General features: G+C 45.2%; 1 long non-coding RNA gene across 1 annotated transcript; it reads right to left on the bottom strand.

The window, feature by feature from the left end:
• Positions 1 to 411: 411 nt before the first annotated feature.
• LOC123133640 (uncharacterized) lies at positions 412 to 799 on the bottom strand. The gene is made up of 3 exons (XR_006465330.1): positions 719 to 799; positions 577 to 637; positions 412 to 506 (listed from the first exon to the last, which is right to left on the bottom strand). It is a non-coding gene; the product is annotated as an uncharacterized lncRNA (long non-coding RNA).
• Positions 800 to 6,988: the final 6,189 nt, after the last annotated feature.

The raw sequence follows: 6,988 nt of genomic DNA, 5'->3' as shown, positions 1-6,988 counted from the left end.
CATGTTCCATCAAGATTTTTGAGAATAAAATATGGAAGCAATATCAGTTCCAAACACGACTTGGTAATAACCACTGCAGTACTTAAACATGAGTATCAAGTAGGGTAATTTATTACATACATCCACTACACCGGCAAGGCAACAAAGAACCATACAAGAAAGAACATTAAAAAGGAGTAAATTGCAGAAGAGAGAAACAAATCTACACCTGAATGGAGTAAGCCTTACTCATCCCCAATTTGGCGTTGTTCAATTTGAGAGATACCATAGTACCGAAGTGCAACTTCCAAGAATTCATGCTTTAGATCTAAAATTCTCGCATAGCAGACCTACAAGAGATATAAGAAGGGAACTAAATTTTAATCATTAGTTGTAGACAGATAGATTATTAAATTGTTTTTGAACCAACAAACCTTGTATTGTAAGTTCAGAACTTCCTGGTTGCTGTTTGTGACAAAAAACGAGGCTTTGTTGATAAAAGCTTCAGCATTCACTGCATCATCATCCTACAAAATGAAGAACTACATTAGTCTAGCTGACAATGCAATGATGACAAAGGTTTAAAACAGTACTAACCTCCAAATAGAGTCGTGCAATCTGGACGCACTTGGATAATTTGTTTGTGTCATCAAGCATCCTCGTTTTTAAGAAGATGGCCAGATTTCCCGGACTTAGAAAATCCAATGACATATAAAGAGAGACAAAAGCTTGTTTCAACCTGATTCCTGAGTCCAGGTCAATGCCACTAAGCATTTGCGCTGCTCTCAACAATTGTTGTTCAGATTCATACAGTTCTACAAACTTCTCTCTAATCACTGCAACCTGCATATAGATAGCCAACACGGTTATAGATCAAGAATGTTGCAATACTTTTTTACATAATAACAACAAGATCAATTACAAAGTCACCAAAGAAGATATAGTGAGAAGTTACAAAGCCCACAGAATCAGATATTATGTGAGTTATTTGTGGTAGTGAAACAAATCAAGAGATAAACATTCTATATGAGATTTACATGAAGACACTGGAATAGCAATAAATTCACTTGATGATTTCTTTCACAAGATGACAAGCATGATGCAGGCATTCTTTGTACATTTTTCTGCACAGGTATAAATTAACCAGCTTCGATCTACATAATCTTTCAATACTAGGTATTTTATAAAATTAAAATGAGCACACTTATTCTATCTTTGTTTACTTTGATGGTAGCTAATACCTAGAAATATGAATAGCTAAGACCTTTTGACATGATTGCAATAAATAGAAATCATACTACTCATTAATGGCTAATTTCAAAGATTGTTTTCAGCAGCTTAACAAAGTTTAAACCCATGAGACATTATAAATTGCAACTTCAACAAGAATTCCCAAACAGTAACACTAAGAAGACATAGATATTTAGATTTCTGAAATGCGGTGCATAAGAGGGAAATGATGCACGAAGCTATACATAGATATTTAGGTTCTACAATGCAACCCATGTGAGCATGAAATGAGTGGCAACAGTAATTCCCTATATTGCATTACTTTCTCTACTCACAAACAAGATTATGAGGTATTGTAAGACTATAGTCCTTGAGCAATAATTAGTGCTTGATAATTGAATAGATATAACTCGGTTTGAGATAAGCTACCTTTCCGCACTTCAGTGTCTTCCATACATATTCTTTAAGTTGGTCGGTTGTAATGTTACTCCCAATCTTTTCCATTACAGATTTGATCCACAGAAACACTTCCTTCAGTATATGGTCACTATTCTCAGTTTATGCGCATCAAAACAGTAAACGCAGCATTTTAAAATAACATGGTGTATGCTTTTCTTCTTATTAACATCATGTGCAAAAGCAAGTGGGTAAACAGCACAACCACAAGTTCTGCAATTTGTTCATTTATTACAAACAATTTGTTCCAGGAGATCCATTTGGCAAGTAAAAGTTGAGCATGATGTGGCAGAGAACATCAACTACACATAAAATCAAGTGTACCTGATTAGCCAGGCCGTGCAATGGCCCAGCCAAACCGGCGTCCTTAGCAACACAATAAAGAGCAAATTTGACATGTCTAGATCCACAAGTCTGTACCTTAAATACTTAGAAAAGCATTAGAATATGATATCCACATAACACACATATCACAAAAAAGTTCAGAAAAAAGAATAGTCAGTTGTCTGCAATAAACAAATACTGGTCTGTTACCTATGATCGGGAACTACCAATACCAAGTTAGCATAAACGATTATTCGACAAGACAATCACTCCTGCCATATAAACATGTATCTCAAGGAAAATTTGTAAAAGACGTGGTTAATAACTTGAATAAAATACACCATATCAAGCATACTACTTCCTCTGTACCATAATATTCCCTCTGTACCATAATAAATATTATGGTACAAAGGGAGTAACACAGAAGTGATATCAATATTTCCACCTTCCACATCAGATAGTATAAAACACACCATAGCTAGTATAAAACACACCACTGCCTACACGGTTTGCACCCCTGAACGCATCCCCATATATGGAAAGACAGACATTGGGAACATAAGCAAAGCATGACAAGAAGAACCCAATTGGAAAGAACACTAAACAAGCAACCATCAGAACAACCATAATGAATCACCCCATCTCTGCTTATAACATGGGTAATTCAAGAACATAAGAACAACCGTAACGAACAACCATAACGACCAGCGAGCCAAACCAGAGCGCGGGGAGGGAGGACAGGGCGCGCCTGGCCTCGGGCGAGCCGGCGGGGAAGACGCGGTGTCGCCGGAGACCGCTTCAGCGGGCGGCAGAAACCGGAGGGAAGTGGAGCTAGTTGTGGTGGGTTGGGGCTGGATCCGGGTCCGGTGGGCAGGACAGGAGGGGTCAGTCGGTCGGTCGGCAACGTGGCGCGGAGATATTACCGTTTGGAGCCTTAGACTGGGATCGGGTGCACGAGGCGGACCGGGAAATTTCTGAAATCACTAATTAAGGAGTACTCCTTGCGGAGATCATTTCAACTTCTCCAGGTTGCGACAAGTGGCGCGCTGCATGTGCGCCACTTGTTGGAACATGGGAGTTTTCCCTTTTTCATAGATCCTATATTCAGAACGCTTTATCTCTTAAACCGTGCATCCAAATCTCAAACCGCTTTCGCCGTTGGATTCCTCGCGTCGAGATCTTCAAAACTAGATCCCATGTTGATAGGTCTTGACGAAATATTTTTTCACAAAAAAACAGACGAAAAAACCAAATCGGGAGCACGGGTTTTCCCTTTCTGAAAGAGGCACGCTGGTGCCTCTGACGAAAACACAACCGTGCCTCTCCCGGAAGCAAAACCGTGCCTCTCGCGAAAGAAAGAAAGAAAATAAAAAATGCGTTTTTTCCTGTTTCTGAGGAGGCACGGCCGTGACTCTCGCGAAAGCACAGTCGTGCCTCTTGCGGAAGCAAAACAGTGCCTCTCGTGAAAAAAAAACATATTTCTTTCATTTCCAAGATACACGGACGTGACTCTCGCGAAAGGAAAAAAAACAAAAAACACGTTTTTTCGTTTCCAAGAGGCACGGCCGTGCCTCTCGCGAAAACAAAACCGTGACTCTCACGAAAAAAATGTGTTTTTTTGCGCAAAAAATATTTTTTCCCGATTTTTTTGATCGAAAAGCTAGGGAAGACTGATGGAAAACCAAAACGTCAAAAAAAACCCGTTTAAAAAGCTAAAAACGCGTGTGGAAAAATAAAGAAACAAAATTCGGAGGGAGCGCCAAGAGCACGACACGTGTCGAATGGCTAAGAACGCGCGAAGTGGTGCTGATCGGTGCGAGGCTCACGAAGGAGCGCTTGTTAATTAGTTTTTTTTAGGGGGAAAACCAAGTTTATTCAGTAAATTCCACATGAAGTGGGATACATCTCTGGTCATAAGGAGCGCCAAACCAGACGTGGCATCCTGGACCTCTCGAGAGGGAGAACTTGGCTAAACTATGTGCTTCATAATTCACAGCACGACTGAGGGAGTCCTGGACTAGGGGGTGTCCGGATAGCCAAACTATCATCATCGGCCGGACTCCAAGACTATGAAGATACAAGATTGAAGACTTCGTCCCGTGTCCGGATGGGACTTTCCTTGGCGTGGAAGGCAAGCTTGGCGATACGGATATGTAGATCTCCTACCATTGTAACCGACTCTGTGTAACCCTAGCCCTCTCCGGTGTCTATATAAACCGGAGGGTTTTAGTCCATAGGACGAACAACAATCATACCATAGGCTAGCTTCTAGGGTTTAGCCTCCTTGATCTCGTGGTAGATCCACTCTTGTACTACCCATATCATCAATATTAATCAAGCAGTACGTAGGGTTTTACCTCCATCAAGAGGGCCCGAACCTGGGTAAAACATCGTGTCCGTTGTCTCCTATTACCATCCGCCTAGACGCACAGTTCGGGACCCCCTACCCGAGATCCGCCGGTTTTGACACCGACATTGGTGCTTTCATTGAGAGTTCCTCTGTGTCGTCGCTCATAGGCCCGATGGCTCCTTCGATCATCAACAACAACGCTGTCCAGGGTGAGACTTTTCTCCCCTGACAGATCTTTGTATTCGGCGGCTTTGCACTGCGGGCCAATTCGCTTGGCCATCTAGAGCAGATCAAAAGCTACGCCCCTGGCCATCAGGTCAGATTTCGAAGTTTGAATTTCACAGCCGACATCCGCGGAGACTTGATCTTCGACGGATTCGAGCCACAACCGAGCGCGCCGCACTGTCACGATGGGCATGACCTAGCTCTGCCGCCGGACAGTGCCCTGGAGGCCGCACAAGAGTCCCCTCCGACCCTTAACTCGGAGCCGACTACGCCGATCGAGGATGGGTGCCTAGACACCGTCTTGGGGGCTGCTACTGTTGGGGAACGTTGCAGAAAATTAAATTTTTTCCTACAGTTTCACCAAGATCCATCTATGAGTTCATCTAAGCAACGAGTCAAGGGAGTGAGTTTGCATCTACATACCACTTGTAGATCGCGTACGGAAGCTTTCGAGGGAACGGTGATGATGGAGTCGTACTCGCCGTGATTCAGATCACCGATGACCAAGTGCTGAACGGACAGCACCTCCGCGTTGAACACACGTACGGTACGGGCGACGTCTCCTCCTTCTTGATCCAACAAGGGGGGAGGAGAGGATGAGGAAGAAGGCTCCAGCAGCAGCACGACGGCGTGATGATGGTGGAGAGGCAGTACTCCGACAGGCTTCGCCAAGCACACAACGGAGGAGGAGAGGTGTTGGGGAGGGGAGGGGCTGCGCCTTGGCTTGGGTGTTCAGCCCTCCCCTCACCCCTCTATTTATAGGGGAAGGGGCAAGGGGGGCTGGCCCCTCTAGATGGGATCTAGAGGGGGGGCGGCGGCCAGGGAGGGGGGACTTGCCCCCCAAGCAAGGGGGGCGCCCCCTCTAGGGTTCCCCCCCCCAACCCTAGGCACATGGGCCCAAGGGGGGGGGCGCCCAGCCCTCCAGGGGCTGGCTCCTGCCCCACGCGGCCCATGTGGCCCCCCGGGAGGGGTGGCCCCTCCCGGTGGACCCCCGGGACCCTTCCGGTGGCCCCGGTACAATACCGATATTGCCCCCGAAACCTTCCGGTGTCCGTATGACAACTTCCCATATATAAATCTTTACCTCCGGACCATTCCGGAACTCCTCGTGATGTCCGGGATCCCATCCGGGACTCCGAACAACTTTCGGTAATCACATACAAGTCTTCCTAATAACCCTAGCGTCGCCGAACCTTAAGTGTGTAGACCCTACGGGTTCGGGAGACATGCAGACATGACCGAGATGGCTCTCCGGTCAATAACCAACAGCGGGATCTGGATACCCATGTTGGCTCCCACATGCTCCTCAATGATGTCATCGGATGAACCACGATGTCGAGGATTCAATCAACCCCGTATGCAATTCCCTTTGTCAGACGGTATGTTACTTGCCCGAGACTCGATCATCGGTATCCCAATACCTCGTTAGTCTCGTTACCGGCAAGTCACTTTACTCGTACCGTAATGCATGATCCCGTGACCAACACTTGGTCACTTTGAGCTCATTATGATGATGCACTACCGAGTGGGCCCAGTGATACCTCTCCGTCATACGGAGTGACAAATCCCAGTCTTGATCCATGTCAACCCAACAGACACTTTCGGAGATACCTGTAGTGCACCTTTATTGTCACCCAGTTACGTTGTGACGTTTGGTACACCCAAAGCACTCTTACGGTATCCGGGAGTTACACGATCTCATGGTCTAAGGAAGAGATACTTGACATTGAAAAAGCTCTAGCAAAACGAACTACACGATCTTGTGCTATGCTTAGGATTGGGTCTTGTCCATCACATCATTCTCCTAATGATGTGATCCCATTGTCAATGACATCTAATGTCCATAGTCAGGAAACCATGACTATCTGTTGACCAACGAGCTAGTCAACTAGAGGCTCACTAGGGACATGTTATGGTCTATGTATTCACACGTGTATTACGATTTCCGGATAATACAGTTATAGCATGCATAAAAGACAATTATCATGAATAAGGAAATATAATAATAACCCTTTTATTATTGCCTCTAGGGCATATTTCCAACAGTCTCCCACTTGCACTAGAGTCAATAATCTAGTTACATTGTGATGAATCGAACACCCATAGAGTTCTGGTGTTGATCATGTTTTGCTCACGAGAGAGGTTTAGTCAACGGATCTGCGACATTCAGATCCGTATGTACTTTGCAAATATCTATGTCTCCATCTTGAACATTTTCACGGATGGAGTTGAAGCGACGCTTGATGTGCCTGGTCTTCTTGTGAAACCTGGGCTCCTTGGCAAGGGCAATAGCTCCATTGTTGTCACAGAAGAGTTTGATCGGCCCCGACGCATTGGGTATGACTCCTAGGTCGGTGATGAACTCCTTCACCCATATTGCTTCATGCGCTGCCTCCGAGGCTACCATGTACTCCGCTTCACATG

Source organism: Triticum aestivum, chromosome 6B (assembly GCF_018294505.1).
Source record: "Triticum aestivum cultivar Chinese Spring chromosome 6B, IWGSC CS RefSeq v2.1, whole genome shotgun sequence".
In the NCBI taxonomy this organism is placed as follows: domain Eukaryota; kingdom Viridiplantae; phylum Streptophyta; class Magnoliopsida; order Poales; family Poaceae; genus Triticum; species Triticum aestivum.
This window is presented reverse-complemented; position numbering and strand designations above follow the sequence as displayed.